Below are 17,276 nucleotides of genomic sequence, written 5' to 3' on the forward strand. Positions count from 1 at the left end.
CCAAATGGGGAATGGAAGCGCGTGGAAACGGGCGATGCAATCAAAGGCAGGAAAAATGGCATGAGGAAAAAAAAATTAATTCCTGTAGCTTCTCTTAGAATCTATTGATCTTTAATAGGAAAAAAAAAATAGGACCAATGCGTAGGGCTTTGGCGAAGTTGCTGCTGTGCGCCCCCCCGTTTTTGTGTGTGTGCGCGCGCGCCTTTCTTTCTCACTCACACAAGAGAGTTTCAGTGACTTTTAGTCTTTCACCAGCAATCCGGTGCAAACCCTCGCCGCTGTTTTTTATTAGAGAGCCGTGAAGTTAAGAGTGTTAAAAGTTGCTTGGGGTGGAAAGGGGAGTGGGGAGTTGAGGAATAAAAACAGGGATGTGATGTCAGCCAGTCTCTTGGATGGCTTCCTTCTGCTTCTTCTGGGCATGGCGTTTCAAATGCTCCCCTTATGTGTTTTGGGTTCTAGAAGACCCTGCTTAAAGTGTGTGTGTGTGTAAAAAAAGCCTCTGCAGGAGGAGCCCCTCCCTCCTATCTCTGGATTCCCCTCCCCCCCAAATCCAGTTAGTTTGCATTGATTCTTAACGAGCCCACAGTGCAGAGGGAGAGGGAAGGTGCGCGGCGGACACTTCTTCTCCCTCGCTCTCTCCCGCACTGGAAGCCTCCTCCCGCACCTCTCCCTCCTTTCTGGGGGGTGGGGAGAGCCTTGAGTTGCTCCCTTCTATCGCAGAAGACCATTCCAGGAGAGGAGAGAGCTCCCCCCCTTTTCTTTTTTAAAATGAAGACGATAAAAGGGGTCCCTTCTAAAAAAGGGGTTCTGGATGCTCTAAAATCAAATTTGGAGACGGGGGAGGTGACTGGGTTTTTACGTGGTCTTCGTTTCTGCCAGCCTTGGAGGTAGGAGCTCCCTGGCTGGGAAAGCTAAAGTGTCTGTCTTTCTGACACACACACACACACACACACACACACACAGAGAGAGAGAGAGAGAGAGACCAGGGCCTTCACTTTACACAACAATAAAAGTAGTTAAGCATCCAGCACCACCGCGGGAACAAGGCAGAGGGAGGGAGAAATGGACAGAAAGGATTGGACCCCCCCCCACTCCACCCCAGCAATGGAGGCTACCTTATTCCTTGCTGCTCCCCCCTTTCTTTGTGTGGATGTGGGTGGGTGTCTGCGTGGGGAGGGCGTTCCCTCCCTCCACGCTCCCATTTACCTGACCCCCCCCCCATCCGGCTGGGCCCCCTTCAGCCAATGGGGGCCCTAATGACCCGCTTTAAAAGCTTTGCAAATCCACTCTTTGGGTGTGTGCTGCAGCAGCAGCAGCAGCAGCAGCGGCTATTATCTAAGTTGCGCCTTTTTACGCAGCTGCTCATACATCCTGGCACTAATTATGTGTTTATCAAAACAGGCACCCTTATGACATGTCACAACATGTTTGCGGGGGAAATGGTCTCTCGTCTCCCCACCCCCACCCCAAATAACTCTTCTTTTCTTCCCCAAATACTTGCTGGGATTAGGTTGCCTTGACTCTAAAGAAGGGACAGTGGATGGCATTCGAGGAACCTTTATTTCGGCATCTGCAGGTAGCTTGGGGAGGTGGGGGCGGGGTCCTGTGTGTGTTTCTGTGTATTCGCGATCTCTCATCACCAAAGTGCCCAAACCCTCAACTTGATCCAGAAAGCGTTGAGGGGAAGTTATAGATGCTCGATGGCTAGTTGGTTTCGTTCTTGAAATAACAGGCACGCACAGACCACACCTCGCCTCTTGCCTCCGAAGGTTTGTCCCAAATCTGGACTACTTTTTCCATCCGCAGCTCAAATTCTATACCTCCCTCTTTCTTAACCAAAAATAAAAAGGTGGGGGTGGGTAGGTAGGAATTGTATCCCATCGATCGATCGGTGCTGTATATCTGCCTATCAATCTGGCTCCAGAATAGAAAGAGAGATTTGGCTACGCCTGGGATCGTTTATTAAACTCGCTTTAATTTAACCCAGATGGGCGGGTTGCTTGATAACCTCACACAACAAACACAGTGAATTATACTTCCAGTGTGTGAACACACTAGGATATATTTAGCTACAAATTACAACTCTGCATTTAACAGAGCTTTAGCTCAAGGTTTGGGGGTCCGGAACACCGACTTGCCCCCACCCTTTCCCTTTTTTAAAATCCCTTGTTTGGGGATGATCCAACGGAGAACATTTTTTTTTTTGGGGGGGGGGTTCTACGCCAGGTTGGCCTCTTCCATCACACTGTCCACAATTTCTTTTTAAAGCTAAACTACGCTTTCCCTTATGACTTGTACAGTTCATTGGGATTTGAGGAGAGGGTGCAGAGCTGAGCCGCCCTCTGTATGGACTGGGTGCATGTAAATAGTGTGTGTGTGTAATATATGTGCACTAAGATTCTTGGTGGGTTATAAATGCTCATTAGCTCTGAGCAAAGTAGGACCCCTTATTTGTTAGAAATCACTTCTTGCTGTGTGCAAAGAGCCCTCGCTCACACATAAGCACGCGTGCGCGCACACACACACACACACACACACCTGCCTTTGGAAGCAGCAGAGATGTCTCTTTTGAGATTAAAAATGTGTTGTAAGCTCCGTGCAATATCGGTCTGTCTGCCACTATAAACTTTATCTATTTAGATTTATTTGATTAACAAATTTGTCAGTTTTCCTTTGTATATGCATAAAGAACCGGGGCTAGTGGGGGATCTCCCTGCCTAGTGCAGAAAACATTTTGTGTTTGCCTGGGGAAGGGGGTGTGTGTGTGTGTGTGTGTGTGTAGATAGATAGTATGTTGGAGTGGGGGTGGGAGGAGAGGAATTTGACCATTTGATATCTTGTCCAGGTTTGATCAAAAGGGGGGGGGAGGGAGTAGATCTATTTGGATTCTGCCTCTATCTCGTTCTCTCTCTCCCCCCCCCCATCCCCACTTCTTCCGGCTGATTGGACTGTCCAGATCATTGATATTTCTACTCTCTCCTGCCGAATTTGCTTCAATGCACACTCCCCCCCCCCAAATCTACGCCTTTTTCATTTCCCTGACTACTCTTTGCGGTCCCCATGAATAATGCAAGCTCCTAAATTCTCCCAGCTTCAACAAACATACATGCAATATTTAATATAATAATAATAATAATAATAATAATAATAATAATAATAATAGGTCTGTCTTAGCGGGGGGGTGGGGGGTGGGAATTCTCAAAGAATCTGAATTCCTTCCGAGCTCTGGATTCAGAAAATCTGGAAAACTTGGGAGATGCGTTGCCTGGTCTAGCTCACTTTGAAGGGACCATTCCTGAGAGATGGAGGGAGGCTAAAGAAGATGACCCAAGGCCAAAATCTCCAGCCTATGTTAGCGTCCTATATTAGGCAAAGGGGTCAGCTTTGGAGAGGGCTGGGTGACCTTGCTGGGGATCCCTGACCACAAAACTCCAGCGCTTGTTCGCTTGCAAGTCTCTTTAAGCGACTGAGGCTTTCTGAGGCCGGTCAGCAGGCTGGTGCTCTTCGGAGGAGCTGCTGCCCGGTTCTGGAGTGGGGAGGGGGTTGCGCCCATCTCGGACGACTCGGAAGCCCCCCTTTCCAGACAGCGGGGAAAGCGAGGCGCAGAATGAACCGAGGCAGCAATGCGCTGCGAGCGGCACTCCTGGAAAGCAGGCATCCTCTGGTGGAAGGAACCAGAAGGAAAGCCTGGTGCAGCAGCGCAGGAGTTGCTTTTGTGGGTGTCACTGGAGGTGTTTGGTTCGCTTGCTTGTTTTGGAAAGGAAGGGGGGAAGATGCAAGATGTCTCCTCCCCCCCAAAAGTCCATGGAACAATTTTGGAATAAAGGAGCAAACATTTCAAAAATGGGGAGCATCCCTCAGAAGGGAGAACAGGGTTCCCCTCCAAGATATTTCTCAAACATAAGGGAGATATATATATATATTCATTTATAGGGAATGAATGAATATGAATATATGTGTGTGTGTGTGTGTACACACCCTAGAAACCGTGTGTCCAGTACACACCAGCCTGTCCTTTCCCCTCTTGAAGATGCGCTAGGCCTAACCTTTAGCAGAGAATCCCCTGAACTGGGTCAGAGAGAGATTCGTGTACAAGCCTAAAACGTTTGTTTATTTTTATGCTTTTTAAATGTCCCCCATACCACCCAAAAGACTAGATCGTGTGTTTATATATATTTTATTTTAAAACATTAATGCAGGCGCAGCGCAAACAGAGCGCCCCATAAAATGGGTTTTCCCTCCTCTCGCCTTTGTCCTTGTTAGATAAGGGGAAGAGGGCAGGTTTTCAAGAATCAGTTCAGTGGGACAAGGGAGGCGGTGGAGAAAAGGGAAGCTCTGGGCATCTAAAACGATGGCCGAAGGAGCCTGACGCCCCGATCCGAGGTGGGGTCTCCCCTTCCTTGGAAGGAGCACAACTGGGTTTTAACCAGGAAACCTCCGTGAACAGGCTCCTCATAAGCCAGTTGAGCCGAAGTACTCAGACCGAGCCGAGCCAGGTTGGACGGGGGAGCTCAGAAAAGAGCTGGTTTTGGAGGCAGATGCGGAGAGACGTGCACCGCACGACCAAGGTGTCTTATTTTCCTTTCCCTCCCCCGGAAAGCCAACCCCCCCCCCGTGTCTCTGTCCCCAAAGGGTTTGGATTTGCGTGTGGTTTTCTCTCTCTCTCTCTCTTTGTAATCCTACAGTAGTCTGTTTTTTAGCATGTAAAATAAAACAGGGCATGTTCGCGCGGGGCTGTTGGCAGCCAAAACGCAGCACGTGCTCGGCCTCCCCTCCACCCGGGGACACGTGTATGTGTGTGTGTGTGTGTGTGTGTGTGTGTGTGTGGGATCGCGGGATAGCTCATTGGCTTTAAGGAGATCCGGGCTGCCCCCTCGAACAAATCGAGGTGGACTGACCGGTAGCCCACCGGACGGATACTTTTTTTCCAGAGGAACCCGGGAACGAGCTGCTGCAATGCTTTGCCTTCCTTTCTTTACGCAGAGATCAATTGGATGTACTCCATGTACGTTCAGGATCGTACCGTGTCATTCATTCATTCATTTGTTCGTTCGTTTCTCCCTCCTTCCCTCTCTAATCCACCAACCTCTCCAACCCCAGAAAATCGGAGCCCGTTTTTAAAAGTTTGTTAAATGTACTGAGTGGGTAGGTTCCCCCCCCCTCCTCCGCGTCGCTTCCTCCCGGTTTCCAATGAGCGTTTTGTGCGCGAGAAGAATTAAGAGTAATTCTTCCTAGCCAAGAAATTGTTTCTAATTTGCTCGTTGACCAAATAGCACATGGAACAATGAACCGGGCCCAAACAATTGCATTAGGCAAGGCACCCAACATACAATTACCCAAATGCAAAGATTTGCGTCTCCCAGCCCTTATTAGGCAATTATTTAGCGTGCTGAGTTAATCCATAATTTTATTTGACATACTGGGGGGGGGGGAGGGGTCCCCCGTCCTTCCTTCCTTCCTTCCTTCCTTCCTTCCTTCCTTCCTTCCTTCCTTCTCTCTTTTCCAGATGGAAAGATATTAAATTGCAATATTTTAACACATTTCCCCAGAGTGTGAAGGTTAGCTGAGGTCTGAGAATTTAAAATGATTGCATATTCATTTGGACATGAAAAGGAGATGTTTTCATGTTGGTTACCTTGAGGAAAAAAGAAAGGTGCGGGGGCGAGGGGTGAATAATCTGCCATTTCTTCCAATGCCAGCTTGTTTGAATACTGAACTTAATGTGAAGATTCGTCTCCCAGCGCGTTATAACAGAGGAAAAGATGCTAACGGGCTGCACAACAAACGCTTTACCTACCAAATAAAAACATTAAAAAATGGGAAGGATATTGTGAACTTAGATCGCAAGTTAGTTATGTGGAACAGCTTAATAATTATGATAATAACAGACCCACGGTGTTCTTTGAAGGGAGGAAGTGGGTGGCAGGTCCCTGCCCCGAGGAAATTGCATTGTGCATTTTGACAGCGGGGAGACAATTGCGGAGGGGAGACGCAAAGGGAGAGGAGAGGAGAACAATGTCCTTTTTTATTTTTTAAGGCCACCTCTTTATTTCGCCAAAGCAAAAAAGCCACGGAATAGTGTACAGTACAAACTTCCGAGTTCTCCAGAAGTCTTCATCCGGGTGGATGGCAAACATTAAAAAAGGCAAGGGCACCACTCGCGACAAGGTGGCAGAGACCTGGGCTAACGGGGAAGGACGCCCACTGGAGTCTTCTGCATCTGGTCCAAGTCTCCATGCAGTTCGTAGTCTGGGCTTTAGATGTGGGAATCAGAATTCTCTCCTCTTCCGAGTAGCTCGTGAAGGATCGGAGCGAGATGGCTTTAAACCGGACTGAAAAGAGAGTCGAGCTGCCTACGTAAAAGTGGCTTCTGCTAGAGCCCGATTCTAAATATGTCAGGGTTGGGTTTTTGTGTGTGTGTGTGTGTGAGTGAGAGAGAGAGAGAGAGATATTTCCCTGAGGGCTGAAGAGCCGCGCTGGACACGCATCCTGCTCTGTATCTGCTCGACCCCCTCCCTCAATACTTCGATTTCATTGATTCGCAGACAGAACACGACACCGAGATTTGCGAGGCCTTGTGCCAGTTCTGCTTTAAACGCGATTCCTTGACAAGGCACTTTTTCCCCTGACCAGGATCTTGCTGATCACCAAACCAGAGTTCTAGCAATTGCTTTCGAGAGAGGAGAGGAGAGAGAGAGGGAGACAGTTTGGCTTTTAAATCTGGCCTTGAGAGATGAACCAAATCTTCTTAATGTGTCCCGAGATAAACGAGCTTAATTCTCTGCATGAGACTGGCTATATTAACGGAGTCCCAAGCGCGGCTTAATGGCAGCAGCGGCAGACCAAGCCTGCGCGAGGCTTACTTGCGAGTAAGCGCCCACTGAACCCAATCCGGATTACTGCTGAGGAGGAGCAATGAGGGTCGCCAGGGGACCCTGATCGATCCTGGATCGATTTATCCCACTCACTTCAGCTTCTAAACACCCATTATCATTTTTTTAAAGGAAAAAGAGAGAGGAAAGGTGAGCGTGGCGGTTAAGGGGGCGCTTTGGACGAATTTACAAATATATATATATATTTGGGGGGTGCCAGGCGATCTTTCTGAAGCCTACTCTAAATATTTATTTCTCCTTCCATTATCTTCGCTCTCTTATGGAGGAAGTCTGAGAGAGATACCGAAGCTTTGCTCCTGTTAAATTAAAAACATTTGTTACCCCTGGACAGATTTTTAAAAATGGGGAGGGGGGGAGAGAAGCTATAACTTCTGCTGACAGTGTACTTGCGGCCCATCTAAAAGCTAAATGGAGTTTCCCCCTTTCTCTTCTACCTCCTCTCCTCTCTCTCTCCCCCCCTCCATTCCCTTCGTGGAGAATACAAAACTATCTCTAAACACACACACACACACACACACACACTTTGTGTAAGTGAGCAGGCAGAGTACGAGTGAACTGGTAATTTGCCAGCAGACCTCTGGTTTATACACTAGTCCTGTCTAAAGTTATTTGCTGTAACAACTGTTTTGAAACAATAAAAGAAAAACACAAAAAAATCTGAAGTGAACAGAAGGAAGGGACGGGGGGGAGAGAGAAACTCAGGGGGGGAGTACGCGGTGCAAATATGGAAGCCAAAATACGAATCTTGGACATCCGTTTCATATTATTATTATTATTATTATTATTATTATTATTATTATTATTATTTCTTTTTAAAAATCTGGAACTGTGGATTGAAGGGGGGTGGTTCTTTCCCCCTGACCCAGCAAGTCCTAAGGTTGCCCTAGAATGGTAAAAAAAAGAACAAGGAAAACAACAACAGAGAAGCTTCAGGATGTGATTCAGGATTTAGATCGAGACAAGTTGGGTCAGATTCGTTTCTGGTCAGCTTCGCTTATGGGCGCATCTGTTTCTCGACTCCATTCCCCTCGCTGATCTCTCTCTCTCTCAATTTGTTAATCTTTTTTTTTTTAATTTGAAATTATTTAAGGGGGTGGAACATACACATACACACAGTTTCTTACTATATTATCGGTTCTGGAAATATATTCGCCTTAAAAACAGAACCACCACCACAAAAAAACCAAACAAAAATCCCGTAGACGCGCACACAAAAACCATCTTTGCTAAGCCTGTTTTGTCAAGATTCTGCACCCCCGTGGCCTGAGCCGAGTGACAAAACGCAGCGCCTTCGGGTCCTCGCCTTCGCCTTGGGGCTGGGAAGGAAAGTGTCAATCAAAGGACGCTTCAATGACCAGGGACAATCCCCTTTACTGGACTGGCCTTCTTCAAGAGCAATCAGTCACTTTGCATTAATTACCCTTCCATCCATTCCCCACTGCAGGGCAACCGCTGCTTTCTCGGAGACCTGGCGCATTCATTACAAAACACCACCTGAAAGAGTGGTCAGCAGCCCGCCTCCCTCCTCTAACCTCTACACCCCCCTCGTGCAAGCCCCCCCAACAAATAGTTAAAAAGGGGAGGGGAGTAGAAAGGCCTAAGAACTACTTCACATCCCCGCACTTCGAAGTTTTGCAGTCTCCCCCTTCTAATTCCCCCCCAACCCCTGGAATTGCTGGGGGAGGGGGCAGCAGTCCCGCCCTTTGTTGTTGTTGTTGTTGTTGTTGTTGTTGTTGTTGTTACAGTCAGTAATCAACTGTTTTCCAAGTTTCCCGCCCAAAGGCCCTTCGGCTGCAATCCTCATAACCCGACTTACCTGGGAGTAAACCCAATTGAATTCAACAGGACTTACTTCTGAGTAGACGTGATTAGGCTTGCGAATGCAATTTTGCGCAGAGTTGCAATCTTAACAGAGGTGAGACTTGCGTTTTCGAGCAAACTGTCCAGAATCGGGCCCCATACCCACCAGGTCATGCTTCAATCCCGAGAGTAAACACGCATAGGATTGCGCCTAAGGCTTGCTGTTTGCACGGTCCACACCTCCCCGCCCCCAACCAACTACATCAGCTTGGAAGTAAAGTTGTATATATTTCAAGGAGACTTTATTAAAGTGTGTTTTAGGATCGCCTTTTGCGCTCCTAAATACGATGACCTGCAAAAAGGATCCAGGAAGCTGGAATTTGCTTCCTCCCGGTAAACGCGTCCAGCTGCTTGTGCTAAATTCCCTTAATTTGAAATAACAACTCCAAAATCAAACCAACCAGCCTTATCCTCCCCCGCAAAATGGGATCAAGGGGCGAAGTTTTTTTGTTCGGACGTTGCGCGTCGGGATAAAGCGTCTTAGTTGTCTGGCTGTAACGTTTGAACGTAGCCATATTTGCCTTTATCTCTGGACATCTGGAGAGGCGATACGAGCAGGCGGAGAGGAAACCTCGAGACCGCATTTCCCCTCTCATCTGTTTACGGATGCGGAGTTGAAAGCTCTCCTCTGGACCTTCAGACCAAGGCAGAAACCTGGGGAAACAGCGGAGAGTTCTCGCACAAAGGGTTTCCTCTCACGTTGCTGTTTAACGCCGGATCCACAAAGGTGGAGGTGGAAGGGTGGACGCGGAGCCCGTTTGACAAGGGAGCCACGGCTAAAAGGAGTTGGAAATTTAAGGGTGGACAGGAGGGACTCCCCAATGATGGGACTGCAGGAAAGGAAGAAGGGTTCTTAATGGGTGCCAAGCTGGACTAGCTGGGTATACTATGGTGTGAAGGAGGAGGAGGCCCTCACTGAGCCGAAGCTAAGCAGGTCTGGATCTGGATGGGTGACCGTTCAGGGACCACGTGTATGCAGTCTTGGGTTCCATGAGGGAAGAAAGGCGGAATACAAAACCGAGGAAAATATGTACAACTCACTCGCTTTTCTGTTTTTAAACCTACTTCCTTTCCTTCATTTGTATTTCACAAGATGTAGGCTAATAATAATTTAGAGAGATAATGCAGAAGACACTTAGGCACGTTGCCTCTGTCCCCCACTAGAAAAATCGTGATTCAAAAGTTTCCCGTGTTTCTTCTGTGCTGACCTGAATTTTCCTTAGGGCGAGTGGATATTTACAAAAATAAATCTGGACTCTCTACTTGCAGCTTAATGTAGATTGCTGAATGTATACCTTCATATAAGTTTCCCTGTCAAAATCCAGAGCCTACGGCTTTTTGTTAGAGAAACAGTCCATATATATATATATATATTGGAAGGCAGGCACAATCGCACCTCTTGTGACACAGAGTGTTCCCCCCAACCCCACCCCACCCGCCTGTGTCCTGGCTAAAAGCCTGGCTTGATGGATGAGCAGAAAGAGGGGCAGATTGAAGAGATCGAGGACAACACACAATCGTTATTTTGTGCATGCGTGAGAGTCGTGTGTGTTTACTGATTTTTTTTAAAAAAAAACTCTGGAGAATACCACCCCTCCAATTTCCACACTCCACTTCAAATCTGCATGCCCATTCCGTAGCTTCTCTTATTCTCCCGGACTCCAGGTGAAGGTACCGTCTGAAAGTGCACTTGCGTGTCTTCCTCCCACTCGTCACTTTTTAAATCAGCAATTCAACAGCCTTGCTTTGTATTTGTCAAACTATTCCCTCTCCCCACCCCCTGGTCACAACACGCTCCTTTTCAAAACCCCATTCCCTCTTTAAAAAAACAACAGAAAAACAATGGCTTGCACGTTTGTAATTTCTTCTAGATACAATATTAAGATTCTCAGTAGAACTCTCTCAATCACTCTACGCACATATCGCCTGTGAAATCACCCAGGGCCTCTTGGGTTAAAAGTTTATTTCCCTTTGGAGATTCTCTCTTCTTAAGCAATTTTGCGCGTGTTTTATTGGGAAGTCAGTCCGTCGCCGCTGCGTCCAAGGGGCCTTATCCTAGGAAGTGTCTTCCAAGTGGAAGCTTTCCTAGGCTTGTCCGCGCGGCTCGTTCTTATGGATCGGCTCTTTCACAGTTTAATCTAAACACAGCGTTAGGAGCAGAAATAGAAAACTTGGCAAGTTTGTTTCAATCGGTGCCCTTCCTAGGTTTTAAACACGAGGCGACTTCGCTATAACCCCAATAGTCACCACCGCGGTGAGAATTGCAAACACACACACCCATTTGCGTGTATACAGGCGGGCGCACGCTTGCTCCTTCTCGGTCGCCTTAATTCAATTTGCCCCACCGGTTAATGAATAGCTCCATTGTAATCTAATATTACTTACGGGTTATTCTGATTTATTCTGCATTTTCCAAATCAATTACACTCCCTTTTAATTTTTTTTTTTAAAACCCATCAGTATAGGGAAGAGAAGCTTTGCGCCGCCACCGCACGGCAAGCGCGCGCGCCTGCCTTTCCACCTCGCTCGATCACTAGGGCGCGGGCATTTCTCCCGCCTAGCTTCGCTGCATATTCCGCTTTTGCAAAAAAAATAAAAATCCTCGGAGGAATATCCCGAGGCACTCAGTTTGGCAAAATGGAGGGCGCGATGGCCCTGTTGGAAAACTGGGGGGAGATGTGGGAACCAGCTGCGTTTGCAAAGTGGGGAGCGGAGCCGGAGCCGGAGCCGGAGCCGCTTTCCCGGGGCATGCCGCCCATCCGGCTCTCCGTGTACGGGAAGGAGAAGCCTCGGCTCTGCCTCTCCTCCCCTCTCTTCCCCTGGAAACGCTAGAACTTCCCCGGCTGTTGTGCCCATTCTGCGCTGCTGGTGCTGCGACGGCGGGCGCTGCCGGGTCCCCCGGTCCCCAATCCTGCGCAGGGAGGCGAGGCTGCCCGTCCGCCCCGCGGTGCTTGAGCACCACCCTGCCTGGAATGAATGGCTTTGCTTTCAGACTCGCTAATAGTGACTCAGTCCGTTTCCCCTTTTCTTTGCTCCTTTTGATCCTCTCCACTCTTTGACCTTCTTTTGGCTCCAGGGACAGTCGGCTCGGCCTCGGGGGTGGGGGGGTGCCTGGGGGGGGTGCGCTGGAAACAGTCCCCAGCTTATCTCCTTTCATCAAACCAGCCCCGGGCCCCCTGCAAACCGCGGGGCCAGTAATTGCTTTTTTCAGGCAGCCCAGTGCGGACTGGCGAGCAGCCAATCAGCGCCTTGTTTACACTGGGTGATGGACAGCGGGCTGGGGGACTGCCAACCAATCCGGGCGTCTCCTGGAAGTGGGGAAGGGCGGGTTGGAAGAAAGGAACGGGGCGGGGGGGAGGAGGAGGAAGGGAATAAACGGAAGGCGGTGTGGTTAACCTCTCCGTCGCCGGTGTAAAATCGGAGGCTCGGTGTGGGGTGTGTGTTTTTGCACCATGCAGCTATTTTTTTATTTTTAAAAATAGTTTTAATACTATATAGGAAGGAGCAGAGAAAATTATGCGGCCTATTTAAGAAGCAGAATGGCAGGTAATCCAGGGAAGCATAGATGGTTGCAAAAGAACAATCTTCCAGCAGAATCGTGATTGCAGTTTGCTTGCTTGTTTGGGTTTTTTGTTTTGTTTTTTACAATTTCAGCGAATGCGTCGGGAGCTTTGCTTTGAAGGTGGTTGAATGATGGGATTAATGGTGATGCGAAGTGTGCGGCGGGTGAAAGAGAGCGAGCCGGGCGGGGGGAAAAGGACGACTGTACAAATAAATAGATCTCGGTTTATGGTAACCCACCTGGGAACTCGCATGTGCCTCGGCGTAGCGCGAAAGAAGAGGGGCTTCCTTTGCGTCTGGAGAAGCACGTGCTCACGAAGCAGTTGCGCCCCCCCCGCCCCAAATCCCCATGGGAAAACGTGTCCTTGAGCGCTTTAAAGACTCCTCACTCACGCCCCCCCCCCCCAGCACGGAATATCATCCAGGGATGTTGAAATGCACGGGAGTGCTAGGGACCCCTACGGTCGTAAATCTCTCTCTTAAGTGTTTGGTTTGTAAAGGCATACCTTGCTCGAGAAAAAAGCTGCCGTGAGCCAGGCGCTCCCCCCCCTCCCCAACGCACTGATCGGTGCAAAGGCGACTCCGTAGCGATGACTGGGCTCTGCCGCTGCAAGACACACACACGCACTGGCCAGCCTTGCTAAAGCGAAAGAAACAACAACAAGGCAACCCCCCCTCTAGAAACCCCTCACCACCCAGCTGGCGTGCGTGTGTGGGCTGGAGCCGCTCTCTCTGGCAGGGCTCTTCCCCTCCCCATTCCGCAGCGCTTTCTTCCTTCCCCCTCCCTCCCCCGCGCTTGCTACGTATCCCCCCATTCAGCAAAGCGGAGGCTAAGCTGCGCGAGGGGAGCTGCGCAACTGGAGGGACTTGAATTAGGCGCCATTGGGTTGAGTAGTAACCCTGCTGCTCTCTGATTGGCAGCTCCCTGGCCCCGCGCCAGCCTATGGGGAAGCCTGTTTACGCAAGGAGAGTGGCACGAGCTTATTACCGTAGAGGGCCGGGCGTCCAATCAGCGAGCGTGCTCACCCTGAGTGAGTGGCACGAGCTTATTAGTATGCAGGGAGAGTTGCTTGCAGGACTGAGCTGCGAGGTTGGGGAAGCTGGAGCCCGCGACAGGGTCTTTTTTTCCTTTCTGCAAGGAGCAGCAGCCAGTACATTTACAGTGCAACAGTCAGCACAGTGCAAATACCAGTAGGAATACAACAAAGTCCCAGTCACTGATTTAATTGTATTGCGTTCCCTGTGTGCAAAGGAACACCCCTCCCTCCAGTAAGTAATTGAAATTTATTTAGTATATATATATATTTTTGAAAAGTGCATTATTTGGTTTTTTATAAAAAATATATATTATTTTTTTATTATTATCGAGCACACCCTCACGGTGGTCAGGTCTGAATTAATTTATTTTTTACATTTTTTTTGCAAAATATTGCTAGCAGAAATTATTTTGAGCTTATTTTTTCATTTTAAAGGCAATTCAGACACCTGGTATTCGCTGTGTGTAACATTGGTATCAAACCTCTGACTAAATTGTATCAATTCCTTAACTAAATTGAATATAATTTAACGACATCCTTGGGGGAAGGAGATGCGTATTGTTTCTAACGAAAAGAAAGCCTGCGAAATACGTGCATGAAGGTTTATTTTATTTCTCAGTGTTTCAGCTGTGCCTTAGAAATGTTGTACCGAGCTCCGGGCAGTACTAACAAAACCCACGATTGTTCGCATATTTCTTACTGAAATTCTAGTTGTTGAATTGTGTGGGGGGTGGGGGTGGTTTTTTTTTTCTCCTAACGGAGTCGTGAATGGGGGCTTTGCAAGACAAACAAACGCAGGCATTGTAGTATTTGGGGGGGGGGAGGGAGAAGGAATGCATGCAAATGTGTAGCCTCCCTTGTTTAAAAATTAAATCACAATAAAAATTAAATCACAATGCAGGCGAGAGTTCGGGTTTTCTGCTCGACGCTAAGTGCAGTCTGCGACCGAAAGTGTTTCATGCATATTCGGCTATTCCGAACTGCAAAGGGAAAAAGAATTAAAATACTTGGAACAGATGCATTCTAATTTATTTATGCCCCTGTCTGTGTTTCTGCGCATGTATGTCGATTTTACGTAGGAAGTAAGGCTTTTAAGTTTTGCAGTGGCGAGGAAAATGCCGTCGTGGTGTTGTGAGGAAATGTTTCATTAAGATTGGAGGTAAAGGCCTTTCTTCGTTTGTTTTTGGTTCAGCTTAGAAGGTGGAACCAGGTTGCGTTTTTGCACGGGAGAGGCAATCGTCTTGCAAGGGAGCAGCTGGGAGAGGCGCTTTGTCTCTCGCTCTCCGATCTCTCCCCGCGTCCGCCCCTCTCTCGGTCCTTCCTTCTCGGATCCCTTTAGTGATAGCTTTATTTTTAAAGGGGGGGGGGCGGCTCTGGCCGGAAAGCTACATGCACAGCAATTTCAGTATGGCATCCTTTAAATCTCTCTCTCTAGATTCAAACACGCACACATGCGATTTGGCAAATAACAAGATTTGGAAAAATGTATAATATTGCATAAAATGCACTGTGGGGAGGCGGGGAGGCGTCGGTGGAGGCACTTTTGGGGCCGATCTCTCCGATTTCTTGGCTGGCCGATGATGCCTAGCGGAAGCTTTCTAGGTTCCCGGCACCGGAAGATCATTCTGCTCGCGGCCGCTCGAGAGGCCTCTTCGCTGGGCTATAGAAACAGCAAGCACCGCCGAGGCTGGTGGTCCTCTCCCTTCTCCCTGCCAGGCCCGAGATCGGTGCGCCGAAGCGTTTGAAAACTCGCCGGATTTCCCAGTCGTCGTCCCCCCCCCCCCCCACTAAACGCCTCGGAACCGTCCGAGAGGATAAAATATTTCTGCTGCGCGCAAAACCGCGGATACTCGGTAGATTTGACAACACAGTATAAAACTGGATTATTCCATTTACCCCACCCCATTTCTTTCTCTGCCCTCCATATATATATATTTATCTGTATATATATTTTTTGGGGGGAGGGGGCGTAACTCACTGGAACCGAACCGTGCAAATTTGCAACATCCTTTTGTTCCCTTTGCAACGTCTGAATCCTCCGATTCATTCCGAACCTCCTCGCTCTCTCAAGCGTTTTGTTCTTCTAAAGAATCGCCTTAGTCGTTTTGGCTATGCGGAAAGCAAGCGCTCCGGATCGAAGCCTCCCGTGAGATCCTCTTATTTTTGTTTTGTTTAACGCGAATGGATCCTAAGGCCCTCCTTGTTCTGCAGATAAGCCCCCGTGGAAGAGGCCGCTGGGGGAAGCCTGGTTTCCTCCTTCCCCTTCGGCTCTCACTACGACCAGGATGGACACGATCTTGCAGCAAGCCCTCTCTCTCTGCGGTACGGCGTGGTGAGAAAGCCTTGCTGGAGCACTCAGACCGAAACTTTGCATCGGCCTGCAATCGCGTTTTTCCAATCAGCTGCTTTATTTCAGTCTTGCACCTCAGATTTTCTTACTGTTTTCCTTCTCCGGGAGAGAAAAGGGGGCGGGAGGGCGAGAAGAGAGAGGAGAAATCCTACACAAGACGTTTCCATTCACGTTGATGTATCGAACCCCAAAGTTGCTGAAGCTGCTAATTTAGCTTTTGTCTTCCAGGCTTCAATTCTTCTCTCCCTCTCCCCCCACCCCCCATTTCCCCCCTTTCCTGACTCTTTGAAGTGGGCCCCTCATATATAATCCGCTGGTTTTTACATTATTTTTGTTGATTGCTGAAAGGGAAAAACTGCTCCCCGCTCATTGTAGAAGACAGAAATCCTTTATAATTCCTTTTAATTGCAAAGCAGAAAAATCTTAGTTGAGGGCAGAGAGATGATCCATTCAGGGAAATAGAGAAAAACCCTGCCCTTTTGTATTTAGTAATTTCATTTATTTACAATGCAAAAGCTGCCCATATATTTATATTTTTAGCGTGTGTGTGATATATATAAAGCTTATCAGCTGTGCAAATATGTAGTCACTTAATACATTATGTTTTCAGTTGTAGATTAAATCAAACACCAAATAGTCCGGCACTGTTAAAGAGCTGCAAGCGTTGAATCCAGCAATTAAAAACTGTATTGAGTAAATGGGAAGCATCTCACAGTGCAATCCTCTGCCTATTTACTTCGAAGTACATCCTATTGTGTTCAATGGTGCTTACTGCCAGGTAAACGTGCACAGGACTGCAGCCTGTATGTGGCTTTGTTGTGATTGAGACGCAATACTGTGTGTGTGAATTCTAAGATTTACAATTATGTATTTTCAATACACTGTAGTCTTTACCTTTTTTCACACACCCCACCCTTTCCTTTTGGGTTTGTAGGTGATATCAATCCTTCAGACATTATTGAGTCCCAGAAATATTAGATGTGTACAGTAGTCTTAATTGTCTGGACATGGGGGCAGAAGGGATCTAAATAATTTGGGTATGTGTCTCCACCCCCCATAGCAGATGCAGTAGGATAGTCACGTCCCCCCATTCATATATCACATTTTTACAGGGGAGTTGCAAATATTTGTAGTTAGAAATCAGCAAAAAATATTCCAATGCAACACAACCTTGCTTGGTCCATCTGAAGGGGGGAGAGGGGGGGCGAGGAAGGTCTTTTATTCCCCCTTTTCCCTTCCTCTTGGCTTAATGTTACACATTGGTCGTAAGCCAAAAAAACCCCTTACGTGTAAATGGATTGAATGGATAGGAAGGACTTTACATAACTGTTTTGTCTAGGAATACAGTTGTAGGATTTAAATCTCTGTCCTTGGAGGAAGAATGCAAGGCTTTGCCACTAAGGTGTCCTGTGCAGTGAAATATTTGTTCCCGAGCTTGAGTCGTGGAAGGGCATCAAGCTCTTTTTCTCTGGGCTGATCTCCTTTTTCTCTAGTTTGCTGAAGGGGCCTTTCTTTTTGGATCCCATCAGGGCAACTCTCGCCCATAATCAAAGCCCGTGTACTGGGGAGGGGAGA

The 17,276-nt window shown here is 48.0% G+C and overlaps 1 protein-coding gene across 7 annotated transcripts in view; it reads left to right on the forward strand.

Moving 5' to 3' along the window:
* BAHCC1 (BAH domain and coiled-coil containing 1) overlaps positions 1 to 17,276 on the forward strand; it is a 118,072-nt gene that overhangs the window by 4,302 nt on the left and 96,494 nt on the right. For 4 of the 7 annotated variants that reach the window (XM_079965313.1, XM_079965315.1, XM_079965318.1 and 1 more), the window contains exon 1: positions 13,368 to 13,583. The exons of 1 other annotated variant lie outside the window; for it this stretch is intronic. The gene's annotated coding sequence lies outside the window, so the exon portion shown is untranslated. Of the gene's footprint in view, positions 1 to 13,366; positions 13,584 to 17,276 lie in introns of those variants that run through there. 2 more of the 7 variants (XM_079965317.1, XM_079965319.1) reach the window with 2 other exon arrangements.

The sequence above is a fragment of the Podarcis cretensis genome (genome assembly GCF_951804945.1).
Source record: "Podarcis cretensis genome assembly, chromosome: 2".
Classification (NCBI taxonomy): Eukaryota; Metazoa; Chordata; class Lepidosauria; order Squamata; family Lacertidae; genus Podarcis; species Podarcis cretensis.